Source organism: Phoca vitulina, unplaced genomic scaffold (assembly GCF_004348235.1).
Source record: "Phoca vitulina isolate PV1807 unplaced genomic scaffold, GSC_HSeal_1.0 scaffold9, whole genome shotgun sequence".
NCBI lineage: Eukaryota > Metazoa > Chordata > Mammalia > Carnivora > Phocidae > Phoca > Phoca vitulina.
Genome location: NW_022589712.1, coordinates 8,402,557 through 8,424,295, shown reverse-complemented (window position 1 = coordinate 8,424,295; position 21,739 = coordinate 8,402,557). Strand labels below are relative to the sequence as shown.

Below are 21,739 nucleotides of genomic sequence, written 5' to 3'. Positions count from 1 at the left end.
TTCAGAGAGGATGAAGAGAAAACGGAGCCCTTGCACACTGTTGATGGGAACGTGATTGGCGCAGCCACTATGGAAAACAGTAGGAAGATTCCTCCAAAAATTAAAAATAGAACTATCATATGACCCAACAACTTTACTTCTGGATATTTACTCAAAGAAAACAAAAACACTAACTCAAGAAGATATATGTACATCAGGTTCATTGCAGCACTGTTTACAATAGCCAAGAGGTGGAAGCAAACCAAGTGTCCAACATCAGATGCATGGATAAAGAAAATGTGGTATATATATATCCAATGGAATATTAACCAACCACAAAAAAGGAAAGCCTGCTGTTTTGGACAATATGGATGGACCTTGACAGCATTATGCTAAATGAAATAAGTCAGACACAGAAAGATAAATACTGTATGATCTCCCTTATATGTGGAGTCTAAAAAAACCAAACCACAGAAACAGAGAACAGATTGGTGGTTGCCAGAGGCAGGGAGCTGGGAGGTGGGCAAAATGAGTGAAGGTAGTCAGTCAAAAGTCAATTATAAAATAAATAGGGGCACCTGAGTTACGGAAGGGGATGAATCTTAATATGTAAGCCATTTTGTTCAGGTTTTCCACTGTCTATCGGCAAAACAACCTCCTAACAAATACACTTCACTAGGAAACCCTTAAAGATTATATACCAAGTGACAGATATGATCAGTCAAGATATAGGCTTTGAAAACAAATAGACCAACAGACAACACAGAGATCCAGACCTTCAGAACAATGACTCAGCTGCCATAGGCTGCTCAAACCAAGAGGGTTTCAAATGCTTTAAGAATTTCTGATTTAACTGTTACCCAATTTTCCTATCCTAATGACTCTCTCAATAAAAACAAAGGGCTGAACCTCTCCCAGCATACTCATGCTATTCTGAGGTAATTTCCCTTGAGTAAGAGTCTCCCCTGGAAGTAGATGTGCTGTTTGGCAGGAGACAGCAAGGAATTGTCCCACTTTCATGTTAATAAAACTCCACTGTCTCCTACTTAAGCTCAGTGGGATTTCCCGTAGTCAGTAGAAGCAGGTCAGTTTTAAGGCTAAGGGAAATGAGATGGCATGAGGAAATTAAGGGCTCTGCACCCACAGTTCCAACATGTGGGATGTGGTTCTCCCCACACCACCAAGCAATGCTCAAAGACACAAGCTGGGTGTCCCATGATTCAACTCACATTTGGTACTATCTACCCCTATGTACCTGGAGACAGCATCAGATGCCACAGGTAAAGGATTCAGTCCTACCAGACTGCCCTCCCCTTCAGACACCAGTCACAAGCTCAGGTTGTTATGTGTGCTTCTGACCAACTGGCTATAAATCAGAGGTTCCCATGAACCCCTCCTTGGGTTTGATTAATCTGCTTGCTGGCTCACAAAACTCAGAAAACCCATTCACTCACTAGATTACCCATTTATTAGGAATGCTACTGAAGGATACGAATCAACAGTCAGATGAAGAGATACACAGAACGAGGTCCCAAATAAAGGATCCCTGTTCTTATAGAACTTGGCAAGTAGAAGTGTCTTGTTTCCCCAGTCTGGAAGCTCACCAAACTCCCTCCTTGTCGGTCTTTATGCTTCATTACCTAGGTATGAGGGATTAAATCCTTAGCCATTGGTGATCGATTCTCCAGAAATCAGACGGTGAAAGCCCCACCCCTCTATTCACTTCTGGTTCCCCTCGGCAACCAGCCCCTATCCTTGGTGTTTTCCAGGTCATTCCATGAACATAAACTCAGTTGTGATGGAAAGGGGCTTGTTATGGATAACAAGACACCTATTTCACCTTCATGACTCTGAAGCATTTTCAGGAACTGAGGACAAGAGAGGAAATATTATATATATTTAATATACAACAAAAGATGTTCCCATTGCTCTCATGCCTCAGGAGATTCTAAAAGTTTGAGGGACTGTGATCCAGGAACCATGGATGAAGGCCAAATATATATGAGAAATATATTTTGGTCATCAGAGTGGCCAAATACATAAATTCCTTATAAATCACAGTATCACAGAAATGGAAATCTTCCACGTATTAGCTTTGAGCCACATATTGCTCTCAGACCATCCTAAGCATCAAGTTCGAAAGAATGTCGTGGGAAACTGTTTGACCTTGGGAATGAAAGGATAGAGGGAAGGGAATTTATTAGAGGATCAGCTTCAGCACATATAGTCTTTCCTTACATTGAGCCCTTACCCCATCTTATGAGGCATGATAATTTATTAGACTCATCTCCTTGACTACAGTGTAGGGCCACTAATGATTGAGTCAGTCAGTCAGTGGATGCCTCTTTTGGGTGATTGATTGATTGGTTGTTGAAAGGATCTTCTTTGTAAGACAACACAAAAGAATGGTTTGAAAATGCCTACATTTTAAGACATTTGTAGAGATAACAGAAAGTGATTCTCACACTTGTGGTACCACACAGATGGAAGTTGGAGCCAGGCAGGTGGTGGTCAGAACTCTCAAATACAGGGTGGGATTGTCATTTCTCTTCAAGTGGAAAAGAAAAAATTATCTGACAAAAGGTAAAATTCAGTTTGATCTTTTTGCCTTAATAATAAAGAGTAACTCTCAAATATGACTAGTGAGCAGATTTTATTTATATTCTGAAGTAATAATAGTACTCCAAATAATCATCTGAATTAGCAAGTACAAAGCAAACAGTAAAGATTTAAGGAACATTCCAGAATAGATTACTGCTATGAAATACAAGCTTGAGAGTTAGATAAAAAGAGTTGATCATGAAAATGGTACATTTTCAGTTTTAACATTTTATGCAGCAGATTTCAATAATATAATAGTATACAATTTCAACAGGATAATTATAATAATATAATGAATCCTCCATGTCCACATCACCCAGCTTCAACACCTGTCAGCACAGGCCAGACTTCTTCCACATGCCAGTCCCAGACACCCTATCAGTTCATCCATAAATACTTCAGTGTGTATTTCACAAAGACCAGAGTTGGTTTACCATCACCACAATACTATTACCGCACCTAAAAATTAACCATTCTTTAATACCACAGTTACTGTTTGAATTGAGAATAAATCTTTTGAGAGAGCTCCATGTAAATAATTTAAAACATTTTCTTTTAAAATATTTTTAAATTAAAATGAATACACACATTATGTATAAGCATAAATATACAATGAAGTAGAATGTAAAGTTTGCACAAACCTTTTTGGTTAGTTTTACTTTTAAAAATTTCTTCAGGGGCACCTGGGTGGCTCAGTCGGTTAAGCCTCTGCCTTCGGCTCAGGTCATGATCCCAGCGTCCTGGGATCAAGCCTCTCACTGGGCTCCCTGCTCATTGGGGAGTCTGCTTCTTCCTCTGCCCCTACCCCTGCTTGTGCTCTCTCTCAAAAATAAATAAATAAAATCTTAAAAAAATTTTTTTCTTCAAACAGGGGTGCTTGGGTGGCGCACTCAGGTGAGCATCTGACTCTTGGTTTCGGCTCAGGTCATGATCTCAGGGTCCTGAGATTGAGCCCCATGTTGAGCCCCACGTCAAGCCCCAGGTGGGGTTCCAAGCACTCAGCATGAGGTCTGCTTGAGATTCTCTTTCCCTCTCCCTCTGCCTCCCCACTCATGTTCTCTCTCTCTCTCTCTCTAGGATAAATAAATAAACCTTAAATTTTTTTTTAATTAAAAAAATTTCTTCAAACATACAGTCTGTTACATAAATATATAAATATGGTAATATATAAACCATTTTTTCTTGGACCCCTTTTACCCATATAACCACACACACTGGTAATCTCTCAATCTGGTATCTGCTTTTCTAATTTTTTCTCTAAATTTGTACTGGTCTCCTAAGCATTATAGATTGTGTGGTAAACAATAAAGTCCCTGTGTTAGTTGAGCTCACATTCTTGAGTTCCATATACTTACACTTATAAACATGTCTTATGTACATGTACTATGAACATATCACACAGTTTTCTGATTCTTTATTTTCTCACCCATCACTATCAAGTCCACTGGTGTATTTCCCTTCATCCTCTTTAATGCTTGTGTAATACTTCAATCTATCCTATAAACTGTTTGACTATTTCCCTGATAGTATTACCTTTGTTTATCTTTTTTTTTTTTGATTACTATAGACATCCTTACACATGTGTTATTCTTTCCCAGTGTTTTTATTTCTATAGATTTCAGTCCCTAGAAGTACAACTGTCAGGTCTGGATGTGTATATTTATATCCAGAGTACAAAGATTCATTAGGGGAAAAGTCATGATAAAGGAGGGATGCTAAGAGAGACAGACATGCCGGAACCATGAGAAGAATATCAAGGAGGATGAAGGATCAGCTGGGTCACATGTGGAGTCCACAGCAGGGCTGACTCTTTCCTAATTCTTTCTGCCTAGAGGCACTTAGAAAAATATTTTTCCCTCTATTCTTAAAGTTCTACATTGTTACTAGAAAATGCCTGGACACATGCTTTTTCTCAACAAATTGGCCTCAATCTGGGCTAACTCTTTTAAAAAGGCAGACTTTCAAGAAAATGAGAAGACAAGCCACAGACTGGGAGAAAACAGTTGCAAAAGACATATCTGATAAAAGACTGTTATCAAAATTTTTTTATAATTTTTTTCATTAAATTCAATTTAGTTAATTTATAGTGTATTATTAGTTTCAGGGGTAGGATTTAGTGATTCACCAGTTGCATATAACACCCAGTGTTATGCAAAGAAGTTTCAAACTCACCACTAAGAAAACAAACAACCCAATTTTAAAATGAGCCGAAGATCTGAACAGACACCTCACCAGAGAAGACATACAAATGACAAACAAGCATATGAAAAGATGTTCCACATCGCATGTCATCAGGGAGATACAACTTAAAACAATGATGAGATGCCACTGCACACCTACTAGCATGGCCAAAATCTGGAACACTGACAACACCAAATTCTGGCGAGGATGTGGAACCGCAGGGACTCTCACTCACTGCTGGAGGGCATGCAACGTGGCGCAGCCGCTCTGCAAGACCCTTTCTTCCAAAACTAAGCATACTCTCATCATACAATCCAGCAATTGCACTCCTTAATATTTACCCAAGTGAATTGAAAACTTATCTCCACATAAAAAACCCACACTCAGATATTTATGGGAGTTTATTCATAATTGTCAAAACTTGGAAATAACTTAGATATTATTCCATAGGTGAATGGATATATAAACATGATATGTCCTGACAATGGAATACTATTCAGGGATGAAAAGACATGAGACATCAAGCCATGAAAAAAACATAGAAGAACCTTAAATGCATGCTACCAAGTGAAAAAAAAAAACAATCTGGAAAAGCTGTATACTATACGATTCCAACTATATGACATTTTGGAAAAGGCAAAACTATGGAGGCAGTAAAAAGGTCAGTGGTTGCCAGGGGTTGGTAGAGGATGGAGAGAAGGAACACAGGATTTGTAGGGCAGTGAAGCTACTCTATATGATACTGTAATGATGGATACACAACATTGTGCATTTGCCCAAACCCGTGGAAGGTACATCATCACAAGGGAAAGCCCAATGTGAACTATGGACAATAATAAGGTCGGTGTGGATTCATTTACTGTAACCAGTGAACACTCTGGCTGGGGATGTTGATGGTCAGGGAGGCTCCGGGGTGGTGGGGAGTGGGTCTATGGGAACTCTCTGTGCCATCTGCTCAATTTTGCTGTAAACCTAAAACTACCCTAAAAAATAAAATCTATTAAAATTTTTAAGAAGAGAAAAAGAAACAGGCTCAAGTCTGCTTCAGTTCAGGAAAGTCTTCTGTTATCATTAGTATAATAGTTGCCCCTCCTCTGTTGCTCCTTTCCCTCTTTCTGCTCCCACTACTCACAGTTCAAGGTTTTAGGATCTACCTTCCAAGCTTCTTACCTTTTCCACTTGCTTTCCGTCTCTTCTTATCTTTGCTCTATGTCAAAATATTTCTTGCCTTTGATTTTCTAGGATGCTAATTCAGATCCCCTGGTGATTTTCCTCTCCTTTAATTAATCTCTTGAATTGTATTTGGTTAGGAAGTTATGATTTTTAGCTCCAGAAAGTTTTTTTGTGCTATATTTAAATCTCCTTCAATACACTAATATTTTTTTAAATTCAAATTGTCTTGTGTCTCCTCCAGCAGCCCTGTTTGTTTTGCCGTGTCTTCCTCTCTCCAGGCAAGAACCTGAGAGGGGATATCGTTTTGCATCGTTGGCTCCTGCTTTCACATGCCCTGATGGTAGCTGCCCTCTCACCTGTGTGGTCCAGGTCACTAAAGCAGAGGTGCTCAGTCTCTGTTGAGGCCAAAGCGTCCATGTCAGGGTCAAAGGCAGGAAAGACCCAGCCCACCCATTCAGTTGCCTCTTGGCCTCTTCAAGACCAGGTAGCTCAGGCACATGCACATGGAACTTATGTCAACCTTACCCCTGGGGCTCCTCAGAGCCCGAAGTCCCCTTGCACCCCACTCCCCATTAAGCCCAGTAGTCATTTGCCTCAGAATAAGGGCAGGGAGACTGGAGTGGGAGCAGAGGGTGGGGGAGCTATGTTTATTGGGGGGTCTTCCCAGAGTCCCAGCATGAACCCTCAGACATATCGTGACTTCAAATGCAAGTCCAAGCAGCATCAGGAAGCCCCCGAGCATTCTGGTAGTATATACATTGTTCTCTCTCTACTGCTGATGGTGTTTGGCTGGGCACAGTTGAGAAATATGGGGCCAGTGAAACCTGGAAGAAACAGGGAAGTGAGAATAAGCAGATACACTAAAACAGATGCTTGGAAAACAAAGGTCTTTAGAAGGAATTCTCAGAATGTGACTACCTGGTTCAATCGCACTTAGCTAGTCAGATTAGTGTGTCTGCTTGGGCTGCGTTAACAAAATAACAGACTGGGCAGCTTGAAGAACAAACACTTATTTCTCACAGTTCTGGAGGCTGGGAATCCAAAATCAAGGTGCCAGCCAATTCAGCTCCCGTGAGAGCCCTCTTTCCGGCCTTCAGACGGCTGCCTTCTCGCTACGGGCTCACATGGCAGACAGAGAAATCTTTCTCTCTTCCTTTTCTTATAAACCACTAATGCCATCATGAGGGCCCCAACCTCATGACCTCAAACCTAATCCTAATTACTGCCAAAGAGCCTCATCTCCAAATTGAGATGGGACACATCTCCCACCAGGTGTTAGGGCTTCAGTACATGAATTGGGGGGTGGAGGGGGACATTATTCAGTGCACAACAGAGTATTGCAGCGAACTGCTATATAACAAACTCCCAACTTCCAGTGGCTTAATGTTATAGAAGGTTATTTCTCACATATATAAAATCCAACTGGAAGTAGGGTGTGGTTCGTGTAAACATTTAGGGTCTGAGCCGTCTTTGACAGCTGATTCCCAAGGTCATTTGAGGACTCACCATCCCTTCAGCAGAAAGGAGGAAAAATCAGGCTCCTGCATGAGAGGTTTTTCTAGGCCAGCCCTGGAAATTATCCACATTAATTCCATCCACATTCCATTAGCCAGAACTCAGTCATGTGGCCTTACCTAACTGCAGGAGAGACTGGGAACTGTAGTCTGACTGTGCACCCAGGAAGAAATGTAGACTAACTATACCAAGGTTCAGGTTTGGTGAGCATCTGGCACATCTTCCCAGAAAACGTTATTCATGAAGATATTGTACATGTGGCCCACAAAGATTCACTTCCCCAAACTGTTATTAATTACCCAGACCTCCAAAATTAGCATATGATTACTCAGATAAGTTTCCTCATTGTTGTCAACTTCAAGGTAAGTCTTGAATTTATAAAATTAATGTACTGAAAATCCTAAATAATAAATGTTTTCAACAAGTAGGTTATTGTTTATGGGACTTATTAAAAGTTTAATAATGTCCAGTGGTCCTCTGCCTATATTGCATCACTATAAAAAGGAGGAACATTAGATCCACCAGAGCAGCTGTTCAAGCAGCCAACTTTTCCAAGAAAATGCAACAGGACAATCCTCACCAGAGAAGGTAGATCAATGGCATAGGCTTATGTCATAACCAACAGGTCAGCAGCCTTGTTGTCTTTTGACCCTGGGGCCATAAAGACAGGATTTCAGGGCCCCTGTCTGGTAGATAAACTGGTAGGTCCACATGCAAAGACTGCATGCCAGGGAGGCACCCCTTAGATCATCCCTTTCAATGGGGGCCAGTAGGGTATCTGGATCTATATCCCTCATCTCTAGATTTTATCTTCAAGATATTGCTCAAACCCACCTCTTCTCCCCATCTCTGCCTCTGCCATCTTCATCCCAGCCTCCATCAGTTCACCTTTCACCTAGACCACGCAGGCCTTCCAAATGGTCCCCTATGTTGCTTCTCTCTTCTTCCCATCCATTCTGTGCCCCAAATTAAATACTGCCACTATTTCCCATTGCTCTTAGAAAGCAAAACTCCAAACATGGCCTACCAGGGCCCACATGGCTCCTTCCTACCTGTGACCCCATCCCCCTCCACAGCCCACTGGGCTCCAGCCACACTGGCCCTTTCTGTCCCACATGCTTTTCCCTTCACCTGGCACACTTCTCCCTCCATCCCACCTCCTGACCTCTGCTTGAACCTCATCTTCTAGCAGAACCCTCCTAACATCTTTGAGTAGGTGTAGGGGATCTGAATTTGCCACCCCAAAATAGGTCTCTTTGGCATAAGGATTATTCTAGGCTGATTATTTTTAAGAAACCGCAAACACAGGAGAAGCTCTAGAAAGCAAGTCAAAATTACCCTTTTATAAGGACATTTATGTGCGTAAGGGGAATCTCTCTGCTGTACCGGGAAGAGGGTGATGACTCTAAGCCCCTAGAAACTCTTAACTGTGGAGAAGACAGCAACTCAAATCTGCATAACAACCTTGCTCTGTTTACTGTGCTTTTCTTGGTCACTTGGTCACCTCCCCTAACCACTCCCACCCCCCACATCTTACATCTTCTTTTGTCTTTAGGGAAAGACAATATTTAAAGTGATAGTTTTTGGGGCACCTGGGTGGCTCAGTCAGTTAAGCATCTGCCTTTGGCTCAGGTCATGATCCCAGTGTCCTGGGATCGAACCCCGAGTCAGGTTCCCTGCTTAGCGGGGAGTCTGCTTCTCCCTCTCCCTCTGCCCCTTGCCCCTGCTTTCTCTCTCTCACTCGCTCGCTCGCTCTCAAATAAATAAAGAAATAATCCTAAAAAATAAAAAAATAAAAACAAAGTGATGGCTTTGGCCATCTCAGAGTTTTTCTGGGTGTCTTCCCGTGTATATGTAGGGGGAAAAAAGTCTTCCTCTACCCTTCAAAGTCTTCCAACTGGACTTAAAGTTAAATTTTACATGACACGTGCTAACAGGAGAAAAAACCCAACATTTTATTACGTGCGCACAAAGGCCCAATGAAATTGAGACCTAAAGAAATGACCAAGGCAGGCAGTTTTTATACATTTTAAACAAAGAGACAATAGATCTGTGAAGAATTAACAGAATAAAGAAAAGAGGTATTTAGGAGCTTTAATTAGTAGGGAATTCCAAGCAGATTTAGGCTGAGGTAGTAGATTAGAGGAAAATAAGATTTGTTTCTACAGCTTTCTTGGCTTTAAAGTCCCAAATCTCTGGGGTTAGGAATATCTTTTTACTTCTTAGTACAGGGAGGGTATTTTTCATATTGGAGATTTATTTCCTGATTTCAGGGCAACAGAGGACGGTCTGAGTGTCCTTGCCACTGGCTGTTTCTTAAGTAACTTTTATTTAAAATAATAAAAAAATAATAACAATCAATGCGCCAAGAGAGGCACTTTTTGGGGCAGCCTGCCCTCGGCCCCTGCATATACATGTTCACTAAACTTTTATTTTTCTCCTGTTAATCTGTCTTGTATCAATTTAATTATTAGACCAACCAAAGAACCTAGAAGAGAAGAAAGGAAAATTTCTGCCCCTACATATAACCTCCTAGGCTCTATTACACATATAACCTCCTAGGCTCTATTATGTGTCTCCTTTGTCACACGCACCGATTTGGGCCATATTGGATAGATATTATAATTTCCACTACCCTTATAGAGGGTAAGTTCCCAGTAGGCATTGGGCCCCCTGCTGCCAGGCAAGGTGTCTGGCACAGAGCAGGTAAGTAGTAAGAATGTGCTGGAAAAATGAAACAAGGACAGAAGTGCATATGAATAGTTCTCTGCCATTTACAAAGTGCTTTTGTACGAAGTATGACATGTGACCTTCACAACTTCACTTTCAAGTGGATTTTAGCACTTCTTTTCTACAGATGAGAAAGCTTAGTTTCATTTTACTCCCCTGTGGGTTTTTAAAATGCTATTTTATTATTCCTGCTCTTTGTCCTTTTTATTTGTCTTTATCCTTTTTGGGATTTACTCTATTGCTCTTTTCCTTACTTCTTAAGTTGAAACTCAGCTCACTGATTCATGAAACTTTTTTTATAAATACATTTAAAGCCAAAAGTTTCCCTGTATACATATTGCTTCAGCTACATCCCACAATTTTTGGTAGTGGTTTTATTATTATTCAGTTCAAAATATTTAAATTCCCCATTATGATATTTTCTTTGACCTATGAATCATTTGGAAGTATTTGTTTAATTTTTTAAATACTTATATAACACATTTTGGATATCTTTTGAGTTGTTGCTTTCACATTTTGTTGTATTTTGGTCAGACTTTTTATTATTGATGATGCTAATCCTTTGGTTTTGTTGAGATTTCCTTTATGGTCAAGTATGTGACTAGCTTTTTTTTTTTTAAGATTTATTTATTTTAGAGAGGGGGTGGGAGGGACAGACGGAGAGGGAGAGAGAGAATCTCAAGCAGACTCCCTGCCAAGCGTGGAGCCCAACTCGGGTCTCAATCCCGGGACCCTGAGCTCATGACCTGAGCTGAAACCAAAAGTTGGAGGCTTAACCGACTGCGCCACCCAGGCACCCTTTAACCAGCTATTTTTAAATGTCCCTGGAGGGCTTGAAGCCTGAAAATTACATCCGAGAAGGCCCAGGTTGTCAGTGGCAACATGGGGGGAGGGACAACTGAGCCACTGTCAGGAGGGACAAGGGTCTGTATCAAAGGTGGCAGCAAGTTGGGGCTGAGGGAGTAGAGGATCCTCAGGGCATTCTGAAATGTCATCTAGAGACAATATTACCCATCTCAGTGTGTCATTACTATTGTTTCTAATTAATTCCATGAATCCATCAGGGTCTTTGAGGTTACTTTGAAAGGAAGCTTGGAAAAGTGGGTGGTTTTCTCCTTTCATTGTTGGGTGACTAATGGAGCAATCTTGTTTTGCTTTCTGGCATGAGATCCTGTGAATATGTTAAGAAAGAATAGAGACCTTTTCATTCAACCCAGAGTCTCTGTTTTTAAACTCCTCAGGAGCTCCCGGGATGAAAGCACCTCCGCAGCTCTCCTCCACCCAAGCAAAAAAACAAGAACTCCACGTGTGGGACTCATGCACCACATAAAATGGAGATGTTAACTTCATTCATGATTTTTAAAGCATGACCTCAAAAATCCTCAGAAAATGAAGCTAATGGCCCATGTGTTCACCTTCATCATTAGAAGACCAAAAAGAAGTGTCTGTTATGTCATGAACAGACACTTCTCCAAAGAAGACATACAAATGGCTAACAGACACATGAAAAAATGTTAATCATCATTAGTCATCAGGGAAATTCAAATCAAAACCACGTTGAGATACCACCTTACACCAGTTAGAATGGCAAAACTTGACAAGGCAAGAAACAACAAATGTTGGAGAGGTTGTGGAGAAGGGGGAACCCTCTGAATGGATAAAGAAGATGTGGTCCATATATACAATGGAATATTACTCAGCCATCAGAAAGAATGAATACCCAACTTTTACAACATGGATGGGACTGGAGGAGATTATGCTAAGTGAAATAAGTCAGAGAAAGTCAATTATCATATGGTTTCACTTATTTGTGGAACATAAGGAATAGCATGGAGGACATTAGGAGAAGGAAGGGAAAAATGAAGGGGGGAAAATCGGAGGGAGAGATGAACCATGAGAGACTATGGACTCTGAGAAACAAACTGAGGGTTTTAGAGGGGAGGGGGTGGGAGGATGGGTTAGCCCGGTGATGGGTGTTAGGGAGGGCCCATACTGCATGGAGCACTGGGTGTTATACGAAAACAATGGATCGTGAATCACTACATCAAAAACTAATGATGTATTGTATGGTGACTAACATAACATAATAAAATAAAATAAAATAAAATAAAAAACTTGCAAAAAAAAAAAAAAGAAGACCAAAAAGAAGCATCTTTTGATGAAATTCTGGGGGCTTCACAGCACTGGGGGGCCCTCCTGTGGAGGATCCTGCAGTGAAAGTTGCCGTAATTCCAAAGACACAGGACGTCACCCAAGTCAGGGGGAAAATTCAGCAGAGAGGAAGGTGAAGTACCGCCCAAATACATTGGCACCAGGCTGGGTGGGCTTTCAAATGCCAAGCAATGACTGAAGCAGGATTGCCTGAATTCCCAGAATCCCACTCGCCCTGATGATTAGGGGTACAAAACAATCTGTGGGTCTGGAAGGACACACATGCTCATATCACAGTGAGAATTATGTTTAATCACTCAGAGCTTTAATGACCTCATGATTACTAAAAACAGGGTTCAAATCAAATGAATCCACTGCTGTAGAAACCATATCTTCTGGCTGAAATATTCCTTTTTCAGTTGTCAGTTTCTAATTTGTTGTTACTTCTTCCCAAGATCAAGCAAGTTGAAAGTTTGATTGCAAACAATCAGTCACTTCCAAAGGAATTATGGCCTTAATGCCCTTATTTGTTAAAAATGCTGCAATACACCCAACATGTCATTCAATCAACAAACATTTTTGCATGCATCTACTCTACCTAGGAGACTGAGCCAAGAACACAGTAATGTAAACAAAATATAAACACATGAAAATTTCAGTAATGATGCCAAACAATGAACCCTGGAGGTGCAATAAGAAATCTGTTTACCTCTTACACTGTTATTGAGAATGCACGCTGGAGCAGCCACTCTGGAAAACAGTGTGGAGGTTCCTCGGGGAGTTGAAAATAGAGCTACCCTGCGACCCAACAATTGCACTACTGGGTATTTACCCCAAAGATACAAATGTAGTGATGCAAAGGGGCACCTGCGCCCCAATGTTTATAGCAGCGATGTCCACAATAGCCAACCTGTGAAAAGACCAAAGATGTCTATCAACAGATGAATGGATAAAAAAATATGGTGTATATATATATATATACAATGGAATACTACTCAGCCATCAAAAAAATGAAATCTTGCCATTTTCAACAATGTGGATGGAACTAGAGGGTATTATGCTAAGCGAAATAAGTCAATCAGAGAAAGACAATTATCATACGATCACACTCATATGTGGAATTTAAGAAACAAAACAGGATCGGGGCGCCTGGGTGGCTCAGTCGTTAAGCGTCTGCCTTCGGCTCGGGTCATGATCCCAGGGTCCTGGGATCGAGCCCCGCATCGGGCTCCCTGCTCTGCGGGAAGCCTGCTTCTCCCTCTCCCACTCCCCCTGCTTGTGTTCCCTCTCTCGCTGTCTCTCTCTGTCAAATAAATAAATAAAATCTTTAAAAAAAAAAAAGAAACAAAACAGGATCATAGGGAAGGGAGGGAAAAAATAAAACAAGATGAAATCAGAGAGAGAGACAAACCATAGGAGACTCTTAATCATAGGAAACAAACTGAGGGTTGCTGGAGGGGTGGGGGTGTGGGGATGGGGTAACTGGGTGATGGGCATTAAGGAGGGCACCTGATGTAATGAACACTGGGGGTTATATGCGACTGATGAATCACTAAAATCTACCTCTGAAACTAATTCATTATATGTTGATTAATTGAATTTACATTTTAAAAAATAATTAAATAAAAAAAATAAAAGAAAGAGGTTCAAAAAAGAAAAAATAAATAAAAATTGAAATTAAAAAGAAGGAATCTATTTAATTCACAAATAGAGCTGGGAAAGATGCAGCCTTGAGTTCAGTGCAGAAAGTCAGCAATGTTGCCTGGAGGGAGGGATCAAAAGTCTTATGAGACAGATGAGTCTTAATATGAGCCCTAAAAAAAAGGAGAAGCTGGAAAATCAGAAAGCCTAGTAGAAGACATTCCAGGACAGACAAAATGATGTGAATAAAATCAAGAAATCTGGACAGTGTCAACAAAGTTTCTTAAAGGTAAGTTTCATCATCTGAGACCAGGGCCAAATGGTGATGGAATTAATACATAGGAAGAGTTGATCTGCTGCCCTATCTCTCTCCTTGCTGCTTAGCTGCTAGGTTCCCAGCATGCAGGGCCAGCTATAGAATTTGCGGAACCCAATGCCAAATGAAAATCAGAGCACCAGTGGAAAGCGTAAATGAGCCTCCCCTTTCCTTGGGCTCATGGTTCTAATCCTCAGGGAATGGGTGACCCCAAGGGATTGCAACCTTTATGCAGGAATGTACTGGGTACCTGGACCAAGTGGCGAGTGCTCTGCCCAAATTGGGCATGGCCAGCCCAGGGAAGGATGACCACTGCCCTGCCCAGTCTGAGAGGCTGACTGTGGCAGGAGAACCTGGACCTCCCCAACCAATGCCTCAGGATAGAGGGTAGCATGGGTTTGGGCCAGGGATAGGGAGAGAGACCTGGGCAGGATCCAGGCTCCAGGAGGCAGATGTGTTCCAGGGAGGCAGTGGGAGGCCCCTGCACATGCTGCATCATCCCACTGGACTTCACTTACAAAACATAAATGCAGATAAAATTATGAAGAATTTCAAGATGGCAGCCACAGAGCAAGGATCTCCGAGGGCTGGGCCCCATGTGACTGCATGAATCTCTGGTCAATGAAGCCAGCCCTGCCAGCATCCCACAAGGGCCTGCCCTCCCTAGAAATCTCCCCATCTTGTAGAACTTTCTGTCCACTCCCCACCCATAGTTATATTACAATCACATTCTAAACTAGTCTGAAAAGCTCCTGCTAATCCTTTATGAGCAGGGGTCCCCACCTGTGCTTAAGCTACATTCACCATGAGTCAGACCTGCCCACATGTGTCTGCAAAACCAGGAGCAAGTCGGCCTAGAGTCTTTCCCAGAGAGAATGAGGAACCTGCTAGAAAGGAACATTTCCAGAAGATCTGGGTGGTCCAGCAGTGACTCACCAAGTCCTGGGAAGAGGGATCCTAGGGATCCCCACCATCAGTGGCAATGGGTTTGCCTGCAGCGACCACATTGACCAGTGAAGCCTGAGACATTTCCTCTTGCACAAACAGAAGTCACCCTTGAAGATTCCAAGCACCTGGGTGACCCTCTGAAAGGAGCTGAAGTTGCAACAAGTTCACTGGTAGCTTCCAGGGTCAGAGAAATAGTGGGCGGAACAATGACCTCACTCTCACCTCTTCGGTTCGTGTGTCCAGGGGTTTCTGGAATTCCAGCTAACCCACCTGCCCTTTAACATTGGCTTTCTGGAGGCAAAAGTTTTCTAACACAGAGGGACAACCATTTATGAGACCTCAAGGCATTATTATATTTTGGAAAGAAGGATCACTTTTCAGGAAAGTGGGATAGACTCCTGGTTCTCAGCTGAGTCTGGAGTCACCTGACACAGTTTCAGGGGGACCTAGAAAGACACCTGAAGCTCCACAGAAGCCAAGTCCTCCCTGAGAGGCTCTGAGGGCTGAGGTCCCTTCTGAGACAACAAGTACCATTCACCCATGAAAACTACACCTTGAGTTTTCCACAGCAGGAAAAAGACACAACTGTGACCTGCAAATTTTGCCCTGGTTTGTTGCAAAAACCTCTGACCGACCTTAAAAACACATAATATATACATATTGGCCCACAAATGCATTGTATTCCTGAACTAACCAAATAGTCTACAGTCAATTGTCTAACACAAACCTGCCATTAGTCCTTTAATCTTACAGCAGAAAGTTTTCCTGAAGGCAATTTGAAATCATACAGTATTTTTTTGGCTAATTTTTTTCCAACTTTTCATTCTGAAAATGTTCAAGCCTAGAGTGAAATGACAGAATGATGCACTGACTACCTTCCTACTCTTCACCTAGAAGTACTGTGTTAACACTTGGTCACAATTGTTTGATCAAGCAGTACTTAACTTTGTTAAGTACTGGCCCTTGGAAAGGGTGCAATGAGCCTCCCTTAGACTAAGATACTCTTGTTTCATGGCAAAGCAGGTGTTTGCCTAGACAGTAGGGGTTGGGAGATGTCTGTGGGCCTCTCCCCAGTGAGGTTTGACTACTCTTTCTGGATTAAGAACCAAGGGAGATTAGTTGAGGAAAAGTATGAATCGCACTTATGCGTGCATACTTTAAAAAATGTCAATAAATTCAGTAAATATTAAGTTTCTTTCATTTACTGGTGTCCATAATAAAAGCAAAACCCTTCTTTAAACATTTTCACGTGCTATACATTCATTCACCAAACATCCATGAAGCCCCGCTCTGCAGTGGAGGGCCCTGTTCTGGACACTGAGGACACAGCCCTGCACAGACGAGGCTGAGGTCTCACGAGCTCCCCCTAGAGGGGGCGGGGACCAACAACGAACTAGTACAGAAATGTCATGTGAGGATAAGCGCTCTGGAGGAAATCAAATAGGGTTAATATGTGGGGCAAGGTTTGTGACTCCAGCTGATTCGTTTGGGGACAGAGGACAAGCAAGTAAAAAGACCCCATGTTAGCAAGTGAGGTCCCACATGCAAACAGGCTGCTTGTGCTGAAGATAAGGAACAGAGAAAGGGGTAAGAGATGAGGTCAGAGATAGTGGGGCCAGATGTGCCAGGCGTCCTGGAACTTCGTGCAGAGTTTGGATTTTATCCCAAGTTCCGAGGAAAATCAGTAGAGGTTTTGATACATTAGAAGGACACAATCTGAATTCAGTTTCAAAAGATCCCACTGGACCCTTTGTGAAAAGGTGATTATAGGGCTTATATTAGCTTCCTAAAGCTGCAGGAGCAAAGTACCACAAAGTGGGGGGCTTCAAACAGCAGAAGCTGATTATCTCACAGCTCTGGAAGCCAGAAGCCCCAAATCATGGTGTTGACAGGGTCACACTCCCTCAGAAGCCTTTAGGAGAGGATCTTTCTTCTTCTTCTTTTTTTTTTTTTCCTATTGCAAGGTCTCAATTTATTAATTAGATTTTTTTCTTCTGCAGACCTCCGCTCAAAAGGTTGTGATTATAACTTTGTGTATGACACACTATCCTTATTTGTCCATGCAGCACATTTAATTGTTAACAATGTTTTAGGTAGTACTTTACAGTTGAAAGATGCTTCTATATATGTAAATTATGACATGATGGGCTCTCCCTGTTGATGATAATTACTAGAACTGAACTCCAGCTACCTACTATTCAATACAATATTGAAAGACTCAACTAAGTTTTCTTACTTTCTTTTTGTAAAGAGATAATGTAGTTTCTTTTTTTTTTTTTTTAGTTTTTATTTTAACTCCAGTTACTTAACATCCAGTGTTATATTAGTTTCAGGTGCACAATACAGTGATTCAATACTATTAGGGGAAGATCTTTCATTGCCTCTTCCGCTTCTGGTGTCCCCGGTGTTCGTGGGCTTGTGGCTGCATCATTCCAAACTCTGCTTCGATCTTCCCATGGTTCCTTCCCTGTGTGTGTGTGTGTGTGTGTGTGTGTGTGTGTGTCTTCTCTGATAAGGACACCAGTCAGACTGGATCAGGACCCACCCTAAGGATGGACTTCATTGCACCTGCAGACCCTATTTCTAAATAGGTCACATTCGGGACGCCTGGGTGACTCAGTCAGTTAAGCATCTGACTCTTAGTTTCAGCTCAGGTCACGATCTCAGGATCATGAGATCAAGCCCCGAGTCAGGCTCCATGCTCAGAGTGGAAACTACTTAAGACTCTCTCTCCCTGTCCCCTTACCCCTCCCCATGTGCTTACTCGCACGTGCACTCTCTCTCTCTGTCTCTCTAAAATAAATAAATAAATCTATAAATAAATAAATAGGTCACATTCAAAATTCCCAGGGGTCAGGACTTCAACATACCTCTTGGGGGGACACAGTTCAACCCACAGCAGGGGCACAGGAACCGAGACGGGGGCTGCTTCGGGTTCCTGCAGGGCGCAGGCAGGAAAACAGCCTGTGGAGATGGCTTGGGGGAAGCAGAGCGAAAAGAGACGTAAGATTTGGGTTCTGTTTTGTAACTCTACCCATATGACTTATGAGAGTGAGAGTAGTGACTTCTAGAATCTTGGATAGTCCAACTGGGAAGATGGGCAAGTTAAGAGAAAGGTCAAGTTGTGAGGGTAAATCAGGTGCTGTACTGGGAGCACGTTCCCTCTGGGATGCTTTCTACACACACACGGAGATACACCTGCTGGATCTCAGGTGACAGGTGCCCACTGGAGATGTAAATCTGGAAATAAGCAGCATAAGGATCCTCATTTGAAATTGAATTTCCTCGCTAATAGGGCCATTGAGACTTTGAACAAGGAAACAATTTTGAAATAAATGATAAAGACTATTTTAATCACCTCTTATGTTTCCAGAGAGTCGTGACCTGAGGCTTCATGCTCACAGTGTCAGGAGGTCATCTGCTGGTGGCTTAGTTCACATGGGGCGTCTGAGGAAGTGAGATGGGCTGTGATGCTGGCTTTGTTGCCCACAGACTTCCAAACCCTTGAATCTGGTTATCAGTTAAGGACAGGGAAATCCTGTCTCATGTGACAAAATGTCTCTGTATTTTGAACAGTTGTTCTTAAATCCAAAATAAACTTATAACAAAAAGTATGGTCCCCTTTTTTGATCTTCCCTGACAGCTTTTAAGCCTCCCCCACCCACTCCCCCTCCATCCACACCTGAGAGAGCTGAGAAGGCCCAAGTGCTCCCTCTTTGGGGGTAGGGGACAGGTCAAATGTCTCTCCTGACATTTCAGGCCAGCAAGGAGAGCCTGCCTGCTCTCCCCAAAAGCCTCCATACGTGTGTGATCAACTTCTCATATACCCTCTTGCTGTGAGTGTGGCATCAGCCCTCTTGAGATCCAGATCAAATTTTGGGAGGAGGCCATCCTGCTTCTTCAAAGTGCTTAAAACAAAACCCAGGAATCGATCATAAAGTACTGTTTAGGAAAGAAAAGAAATGCTTAGCATTACAATCGAAAAGACACAGTTTGGAGACTGATGAACAGTGAACCATAACAGAGCTGATCCTGGACAGAGGCACCCACCAGCCCCCTTCCCAGAGGAGCCATCGATGGGGGGCTATCTCCCACAGAGCCACGCCAGCAAAGCCTGGCTGGAGGCAGGCTGGGAGCTGGCCGCCCTCCTCAGGCAAAATCTTTGATTACCACTCGGAGGCTAAACTGGAAAGAGAAATGTTAGTAAGTTATAGAAACTCGCCTCCTGCATAGGGGCCAGGGGGTGGGCAGGGACGGACAACAGCGCAAGGAAGGGCGTGGAGCACCGCCCGGTGAACGGTACAAGACAACACCCTCCAACTGGCCAGAGAAGCCCCACAGCCAAGGTTTGAATAGCGGCTTCTCCAAACCTCGCTCATGTTCAGGGTCTGGGTACTCCGGGTCCGAAACCCAGGGTGTCCCGACCTCATGCCCTGCTTTGTCCTTGTCTGGAGGAAGCGCCCCGGACCGTAGGAAGGCCTGGAGTGCATGTCTCTGCAGAGGAGGTGAGCAGGCATGACCTTTGTGCAGGTGCAGGGGTGGGGGGACAGGCGGCAGGTGCAGGTCTGGGGGACACCGAAGGCAGGTGGGCGAAAATTGATGAACAGTCCCATTTAGACATGCAAATGAGTGATAACCTTAGCTTTTGCAGAGTCTTCAAGTCACATCAAAATATACAGTAACTGGGGCACCTGCGTGGTTCATTCAGTCAAGCCTGACTCTTGGTTTCAAGCTCAGGTCATGATCTCAGGGTTGTGGGATTGAGCCCTGTGTGGGGCTCCGTGCTGAGGGTGGGTCTGCTTCAGATTCTCATTCCCTGCCCCTCTGCACCTTCCCCTGCTCGCTCTCTCTCTAAAATAAATAAATAAAATCTTTTTTAAAAATACAGTAATGTAATTCTTATAACTATTACCGTCCCCATTTCAAGGATGGGAATATTGAGACAATAGTGAGTATAACTTTTATAGCTCCAAAAATCTGTCAAGTGTGAGTGTAAGACTGTATTCTAGTCATCCCAGTTTCTACACCTGTAAAACAGAGGCTGACAGCATTCATCAAGTGTTGTCTGTCCCACCCACACACCTAAGAAGAGAGTTTTAGTGTAATAAGGGAAACATTTTTATTTGCTGAACAACTAGAGCAGCAGAGGGGGAGAGAGAGGGACAGCAGACTCCATGCTGAGCACAGAGCCCCACTCGGGGGGTTTGATCCCAGGATCCTGAGATCATGACCTGAGCTGAAACCAAGAGTCGGGGGCTCAACCGACTGAGCCACCCAGGTGCCCCTCATCTTCTGATTGCCTCCTAGCCTCTTCCCCACTCCGCTCCACTCCACCAGGTCCTTCCAAAAAGGAATCAAGGACCAGAGCAAGCCTACTGATGCCTTACCCAGAGCACACCTGGAGTAAATATTTGTGGCTAATAAGCATGCTGAAACCTGTCATCTTGAGCCAATCTCCCCTTTGTCAGAACCAGGTGAAGAAAACGGAGAAGGTACTAATTTTAATATGTGCAGTCACAAAGCATAACTTCTTTGTCCATTATTTCTGTGTTACAAATGAGAGCATGCAGGCTCAGAGGGGCTCTTTAACGTGTGTGTGATCAGAGAAGTGGGAAGGCCGTGGTTCAGACTTAAGTGCTCTGACCCAGCAGCTTGTGCTACTTCCATAATACCCATCACTTTTTGTGTACTTGACTCCAAGGCAAAGGAGAACAGAGACATTTTGTAGAGACTCCTTTATCAGGTTGAGGAAGTTTCCTTCTGTTCCTAGTTAACTAAGAGAGTTTATCATAAAGGGATACTGAATTTGGCAAATGCTCTTGACAATATGGCTTAGTTTTTGGTGTGCACGCGTGCGTGTGTGTTTTAGTTTGTTAACATGGGGAATTATATATGTTAATTTTCAAATTTTAAGCAAACTTTGCATTTCTGAGATAAATATAGTATATTCCTGGCCATGATATATTATTCTGTCTATGTATTGTTGTGTACAATGTGCTATAAGTTTGTTAAGAGTTTTTACAACTATTCCTATGATGATATTATGTCTGTAGCTTTCTTTTCTTATAATGTCTTTGTTTTTTTTATCATTTACCATTTATCAATAGGTAACATTAGCCTCATAAAATAATTTATGAAGTATCCCCTTTTCTTCAATTGTCCACAAGAGTTTGAGTAAAACTGATGTAAGTTTTTCCTTAAATGTTTGGTATGATTCATCAGTAAAGGCATTTGGGGCAGAAGTTTTCTTTGTGGGAAGATTTATAACTCCAAATTCAGTGTCTTTAATAGGACTATTTAGGTTATCTGTCTCTTTTTGAGTGAGCTTTAGTAGTTTGTATCTTTCAAGGAATGTGTCCATTTCATCTAAGTTGTCAAATTTATTAGAATAAAATTTGTTCAGAATAGTCCTTTATTATCCCTTAATATCTGTAGGATCTGTGATGATACCATGTCTCTCATTTTTTATATTGGTAATTGTATCTTCTCTTTTCTTCCTGATCA

The 21,739-nt window shown here is 42.4% G+C and overlaps 1 long non-coding RNA gene across 1 annotated transcript; it reads right to left on the bottom strand.

Moving 5' to 3' along the window:
- Window positions 1–13,202: 13,202 nt before the first annotated feature.
- On the bottom strand, window positions 13,203–19,405 carry LOC116634751. Its single transcript, XR_004300024.1, has 3 exons — window positions 18,594–19,405; window positions 18,106–18,211; window positions 13,203–13,240 (listed from the first exon to the last, which is right to left on the bottom strand). It is a non-coding gene; the product is annotated as an uncharacterized LOC116634751 (long non-coding RNA).
- Between the last annotated feature and the right edge of the window lie 2,334 nt (window positions 19,406–21,739).